Here is a 7541-nt window from a genome sequence, read left to right as displayed (position 1 = left end):
AAAAAGTGAATTTTAAAGGTTAAAAGTAAAAGTTAAGTTAATTTTCGAAAATTAATGATAAAATAATAAATAATAATAAAATATTAAATAATAATATTTAATTAAAAATAATATTTTAATAAAAATAATAAAATAATGTGAAAAAGGTAGTTTTCTGTAAAAGTTTTAGAAAGACAACTTTAGGTGCAGAATCTCATAATTACCTTCATAAAACACTTAGGGAGTGGTAATAACATGTTAGTGAGGCAAAGATAAAGAAAAGATAAAAAGTTAAAGAAAAGTTAAAAATCAAAGAAAAAGTCTGTAAAATTTTAATGACAGAAAAACAGACAGAGACTAGTGAACGAACTAGGGCAATTTAGTTAGTACTTGAGTTGCGACTAGGATTAGGTATTATATGAAAAGATAAACTATTTCAGTATAGACTTAATGAACCTATACTTGGGACATGCTAACTATTCATACCGAAATTTACATAAGCTTTAAATACATACGTTAAGCAAAGATGTCAGAGCAGAATAGAGAAACACATAGAACAGAGTAACCAGAGCAGAGTAAAGAGATACAAAGAACAGAGTAACCAGAGCAGAGTAAAAAGATACAGAGAAAAGAGAAACTAGAACAGAGTAAAGAGATATAAAGAGAAGAGTAATATAATAAAGAGATATTTATATATATTAGTTGCTTGAAGCAACCCAGAGCTATATTTATATATATATTATTTGCTTGAAGCAACCTAGAGCTATATTTATATATATATTAGTTGCTTGATGCAACCCAGAGCTATATTTAATATATATTAGTTGCTTAATGCAACCCAAAGCTTCTGTAGGGAAACTAAGTTACCTACAGCTATTTTTCGCTTCCCCAGAGCAGAGCAGAGTATATATATATTTTCCTGCAGTAAGCAGAGGCTGTCTCAAATGAGCGGCAATTATTATATGCGCATTTATTTAGGAACGGAAAATTGTATCCAGGAAATCGGGATTACTCGTGACCGGATAAATGTCAGGATTGCGGGCAGCCAACGGACACATGAGCTCATGGCCTGCGCTAGGGCTAGACATGCATCATTCTTGTCTACGCATCATTCTCTGCTGCATTCTTTTCTGTGTGTGATCTATTTCTTTATATTTGTCTGCTTGTACGCTATTTCTGTGTTTTGTTTTCCTGTATTCTTTTGTTTGTGTTCTGCTTTCTGTTGTCTCTACTTTCTCTTTCTATCTTTATCTTCTGTTTACTGCTTTGCTATATTATGTTATTCGTCTGCTAATCGACTCCAAATAAATGAACGTAACTAATAACCCCGGCTCTACTAAGAACTCCCCAGTTCTTACCCCCTTATTTCCCTTCCTCCCCTTCAGATGGAGATGGGCATGATATTCTATGAGTTCGAGGACCCTTACGTTTACGAGGATCCAGTGTACTATGGTTACTACATTTTGAGTGCGGAGCCTCGTATGAGACGTTACGTGTTACAAAATTTCCCTTTTTAACATCCTCTGTCTAGTCCACTTTTTGATCCTGACGCACCCTACAACTTTCCCTTGTCCTGGTTACTCCCTGATGCACCTGTACATCCTTTTCCTGACGGTCCCGGACACCCTATACCAGCTCAACCTTTGAATGTGATGAAACCTGAGCCTATCATTTCTGGTGACTCTGAGTTAGCTGGTGACTACGTACCTGTGATACCACCAGAGTGGGACTTTTCCCCTGAGCCGATCCTTGACTTTCCACAGCCTGCTGAGCCGACACTACCGGACGATGGGATAGCTCCTATTTACGCGAACGGACCTGTGCTCGCGAATGGATTTGTACATAGTGACAGCAATGCTTCTGGTGGATCTGAGGGTATAGTTGTAGCTGCGGATGATAAGGAGGAGAAGGATCCTGAGATAGAGATAGAGCAGGATGAGAAGGTGGACGAGCCTCATGGCGATTCTCCAAACGGTCACGTGTAGAGATAGTTTGACAGCGAAGGGGTATTCTTTTGATGACACTCTAGTCTGACATTATCTGATAGTTAGTCTTTCACTTGTGTTAGAACACCCGAGAGCTGGGAGCTATGTAGTGGTTAGGCTAGCCTGGGTACCAGTTTAGCGGCTTTTTGTATAGGCAGGCCCTGGGAGTGTCGTGTATTTATTAGCTACGTAGGTTGACGAGGACGTAAACTGACTTGATCTTGTGTAAATGCTACATGTTGTGTTATAGTGTACATGATGTATATTATCTGCTATATTTCTATATTTCTCTACGCTTGCTTTCATTGCTCTCAATGTATGTTTGTTTATTTTACATTATCATCCACAGCGAATAAAAAAAAAGTTACTCGTAAAATTGGAAATGTTCTAACAAGGAACAGGCTCATATATTAAGTAATAGTTAATAATTAGGAAGAACAAGTTGGTAACACTTAGCTTCTTGTATGACCATGGCATACTGGGAGCTGGGTCATTACAATTTGGTATCAGAGCAGTTCGTTCCCAATAGATCCTGGGGAGTGGACTGACTATGCTTCATTGCATACTCTGCTTTTGTGTCTCATGCTGTTAGGGTATTTTTAAGATACATTTGGCATGAATGTCTATGAGCGTTCATTTTGGAAATGTTCGTGCCTTACTTGAAATATTAAGACTGATCACCTTAACGTTGATTGTTTGGTGCGGATAGAACCTTAATGACTGCGAATAGGCATAGTTTAATCGAGTTTCGCATGATGAATCGATGCGAGGTACAGCTATCCTCACAGCTGTTATGATCTCCATGGCTATGGCTATATCAGATTTGGATGCTGTAAGGAACGAACATTTATTTTACTTGTGAGGAATCTGGACACAAAGCTAGGATCTACCCAAGAAAATTTGTTCGGAATCTAGTGCGAACTCAGGAATAAGGTCGAGTGTTTGCTATGACTGCTGATGATGCTATGCAATCAGACGCCCTGATCCAAGGTCAGTGTTATGTCAAAAATCGATTTCTAACTGTACTGTATGACTCGGGTGCATCGCATTCCTTTATCTCTTTAACTGTTGCTTGTGAGTTGGGACTAGATTTCTCTGAGTTAAATTTTGATTTAATTGTCCATACACCTGCATCCCAAAATGCTTTGACCAATTTAGTGTGCCTGCAAGTACCATTTACTATTAGGAACAGGACTTTCATACATGATTTAATCTGTTTGCCTCCATGTGGTCTAGAAGTTATTCTAGGGCTAGATTGGTTATCTAAATATCATGTTTTTCATGATTGCTTTGAAAGAACTGCTGTTAATCCATCTGATAGTCCACACACTAAACCAATTCTATCTCATACCTTATATCTAAATTTTGTAAGACTTACCTTAGACGGGAGTGATTATGAGGGGTACGTTCTGTTAGCGGCTAGCTCGAATGATAGTGAATTAAGCCTAGAATAAATCCGAATGGTGAAGGAATTTCCTAATATTTTCTTGGACGACATCCCCGAATTTCCTCCTCAGCGAGAGATAGAATTCAGCATTCAACTAGTACCTGGAACCGGACCAATTTCCATAGCACCATATCGGATGTCACCATTGGAACTTGCAGAGTTGAAGAAGCAGTTAGATGAGCTACTTGGAAAGAAATTTATTCGTTCAAGTGCATCACCATGGGGAGCCCCAGTATTGCTAGTAAAGAGGAAGGACGGTGGAATGAGACTTTGCGTAGATTACCGACAGCTAAATAAGGTCACTATTAAGAACAAGTATCCACTTCCACGGATTGATGATTTGATGTATCAGTTGAAAGGTGCAACTGTGTTCTCTAAGATTGACTTGCGATCGGGTCATCACCAAATTCGAGTAAGCGAGCTAGATATACCAAAGATTGTATTTAGGATTCAGAAATGATGACAATGTTAAGACGTATGGGAGCAGAAGGACCAGAAGCTGTGAGACAGGATCATAGTAGTGTATGGAGGTACAAGAACAGAATTTGTGTGCCTAACTCTGGGATTTGCGACAAAGGATTCTTGCAAAAGCTCATCAAAGTAGATTCTCTATGCATCCTGGAGTAACAAAGATGTATCAAAATTTGAAACAAACGTTCTGGTGGCCGGGCTTGAAAAAAAAAAGGTAGCTTATTGTGTCTCAAAATGTTTAACCTGTCAGAAGGTGAAGGTGGAACATCAGAAGCCGTTAGGAACCCTGCAACCCTTGGAAATACCACAATGGAAATGGGAGCAGACCACTATGGATTTTATCACGAGATTGCCAAGAACCTCAACAGGGCATGATGCCATTTGGGTAATTGTGGACAGGTTAACAAAGTCAGCGCACTTCCTTCTGATTCGAGTTGACTATACTTTAGAAAGGTTGGCACGGATATATATTCAAAAAATCGTACGATTGCACAGGATACCTTCATTAATTGTTTCAGATCGAGATCCGATGTTTACTTCCAGATTCTGGGGAGCTTTCCAGAAAGCGTTGGGAACAGAATTGTACATGAGTACAGCATACCATCCTTAGACAGACGGACAATCAGAGTGGACAATCCAGACATTAGAAGACATGCTAAGATCTTGTGTGATGGATAACCAGGGTAGTTGGGATAAATATTTGCCGTTGGTCGAGTTCGTCTACAACAATAGTTACCAACAAAGTATCGGGATGGCACCTTATGAAGCTCTCTACGGAAGGAGATGTCAGACACCATTGTGCTGGAATGATGATGGAGAAGCTAGTGTCTTAGGTCCAGACTTAGTGCAAGAAACTACTGAGAAGATAAAGGGGATTCGCCAAAAGATCCAGACAGCACAGAGCCGTCAAAAGAGTTATGCCGATAATAGACGTAGACCCTTAGAGTTTAGTGAGGGAGACAATGTTTTTCTAAAAGTAACCCCGACTACTGGAATAGGTAGAGCCCTTAAGGCTAAAAAGCTTAACCCTCGATATATAGGACCTTTCCAAATACTTAAAAGAGTCGGTCTAGTAGCTTATCAAATAGCCCTTCTCCTTACTTATTAAACCTTCATGGTGTTTTTCATGTCTCGCAACATAAGAAATATATTACCGATGAAAGTCACATTTTACAACCAGAAACAGTACAGTTACAAAACAATTTGACATATCAAGCATCACCAGTTCGGATCGTAGAAAGAAGTGATAAGCAGCTAAGAGGCAAAACTGTTCGCTTAGTCAAAGTAGCTTGGGGACAAAAAGTAGAAGAAGAACACACTTGGGAATGGGAAGATAAGATGAAAGCTGATTACCCGCATCTATTCTCAGGTAACTGAAATTTTGAGGGCAAAATTTTCTTTTTGGAGGGTAGAATGTAACAACCCCAGTTTTCGAGTATGCGAGATCTTTTCTGAAAGTACGGATTTCTCTGAAGGATCAGTAAGGGGAAAACCTTTGATATATCATCAAGTATCTCAATCCTCATTATCATTATGTTATATTTAAGCTAGAACCTTTTCTAAGGCAAGCTCGATAACGCGGTCACGAAGAACCTAGTTTTTGAACCGTATCGGTTAGGAGTTTTGATTCGGTTTTTCGTAAATAGTCTCAGTTTGACAAACTGGACTCGATTTATGAGATAAGAGAGATAATAGCATGATATTATCATTATATTAGTATTATAAGCTTCTTGAATGATATTATAAGGTTACCTGGTCAGTTTTAGTTAAAAACAGAAAATCGGTTTAACCGGGTTCACAGTTTACTGGTGCAGCTTAGCACCAGCACTCTCTGATGAATTTAGCAATGCTAAGGCCTCATTATTCATGTTTTATTCTCATAATAAATATGTTACTAGTGTCATTTATGCTAGTAGCTTAGAAAATAATTTTTAGAGATGTTTTTACAAGTGTTCCGATACATCTAGTTTTAGTAGTTATACACCTGAGATATTTTAATATTATTTTAATCCACCTCCAAGCCAACCAATCAAAACTCACCCTACACCCCCAAAACCCCCAAGGCTGGCTCATTTTCACTTTGTGGCCGAAAATAGGAAGAGAGAAAAAGAGAGAAAAGTTCTTAGTTCCAAATCTTCAAAGCTTGATTTCTGCTGAACTAAAACTCAAATCAAAATTCCAATCTGACCAAAATGATCCTCTCTTATTTCTCTACATGATCATATGACTTATCAAGGCTGGAATCAAGGTGAGTTGGCTGCACCATCTCTCTTTTGATTCGGTTTCAAGGAAACATGTTTAAACATGTGTTTTCTTGATGTTCTTCCTTAGGAATCATGCTTAACTTGACTTGAGGGCCAAGAAACGTGAACTTCCAGCAAGTCTAAGGTTAGAAATCACTTCCTAACATGCTGAGTGAGATTTGGTTAGTTGAGGGTTTTTGGATTTAAAGTTGTTCTTGATGTGATTTAGGAGGAAAAAGTGCTTAAGGACCACCTGAAAGTCTAACTGAATTAGGAGCAGCAAAACCAGGTAGGGTTTGACGAAATTAATCTTGATTGATTTTGTTTGAGTTGTATGATTATGATATGGTTTGGATGTGCTTGAAATTGATTGTTTATATGATTGATTCTTGTTGAAATTTTGGTGAAAATTTGATGAAATTTGATGATATTCAACTTGAAACTTATGTTCTTCATGGCTGCTGAAAAACCGAACCCTAATCCTTAAATTGGGGTTCAATTTATGTTAAAATCATGTAGAAAATATGGGGTTTTAGTGGCTGCTAATTTAATTTGAATTATGGTAAAAATCAGTTGCTGAAAAGACTGAAAAACGGGTAAAAACAAAGAAATAATCTGAAGAATATACGAAGAACATGAAGAACACTTTAAGTGTGGTGAAGAACATTGAAGAACACCTTTTAGATCATAGAAAGGGCAAGGAAGTAAATATTTTGGTGTTTGGGGGGGTTATTTTGTATTTTCTAAAAGTTAAGGTGGTAAAAGTAGAAATATTAAAAGTTACGGGTGGTAAAAAGTGAATTTTAAAGGTTAAAAATAAAAGGTAAGTTAATTTTCGAAAATTAATGATAAAATAATAAATAATAATAAAATATTAAATAATAATATTTAATTAAAAATAATATTTTAATAAAAATAATAAAATAATGCGAAAAAGACAGTTTTCTAGAAAAGTTTTAGAAAGACAACTTTAAGTGCAAAATCTCATAATTACCTTCATAAAACACTTAGGGAGTGGTAATAACATGTTAGTGAGGCAAAGATAAAGAAAAGATAAAAAGTTAAAGAAAAGTTAAAAATCAAAGAAAAAGTCTGTAAAATTTTAATGACAGAAAAACAGACAGAGACTAGTGAACAAACTAGGGTAACTTAGTTAGTACTTGAGTTGCGACTAGGATTAGGTATTATATGAAAAGTTAAACTATTTCAGTATAGACTTAATGAACCTATACTTGGGACAGGCTAACTATTCATACCGAAATTTACAGAAGCTTTAAATACATACGTTAAGCAAAGATATCAGAGCAGAATAGAAAAACACAGAGAACAAAGTAACCAGAGCAGAGTAAAGAGATACAGAGAATAGAGTAACCAGAGCAGAGTAAAGAGATACAGAGAAAAGAGAAACTAGAACAG

General features: G+C 37.0%; 1 pseudogene; it reads left to right on the top strand.

The window, feature by feature from the left end:
- The first annotated feature begins 1386 nt into the window (after positions 1 to 1386).
- Positions 1387 to 1964, top strand: LOC148574351 (uncharacterized; annotated as a pseudogene).
- The last annotated feature ends 5577 nt before the right edge of the window (positions 1965 to 7541 follow it).

The sequence above is a fragment of the Arachis ipaensis genome, chromosome B2 (assembly GCF_059453495.1).
Source record: "Arachis ipaensis isolate K30076 ecotype BB chromosome B2, ASM5945349v1, whole genome shotgun sequence".
NCBI classification, from domain to species: domain Eukaryota; kingdom Viridiplantae; phylum Streptophyta; class Magnoliopsida; order Fabales; family Fabaceae; genus Arachis; species Arachis ipaensis.
The sequence above is the reverse complement of the archived record's forward strand: the minus strand, read 5'-3'. Positions and strand labels throughout refer to the sequence as shown.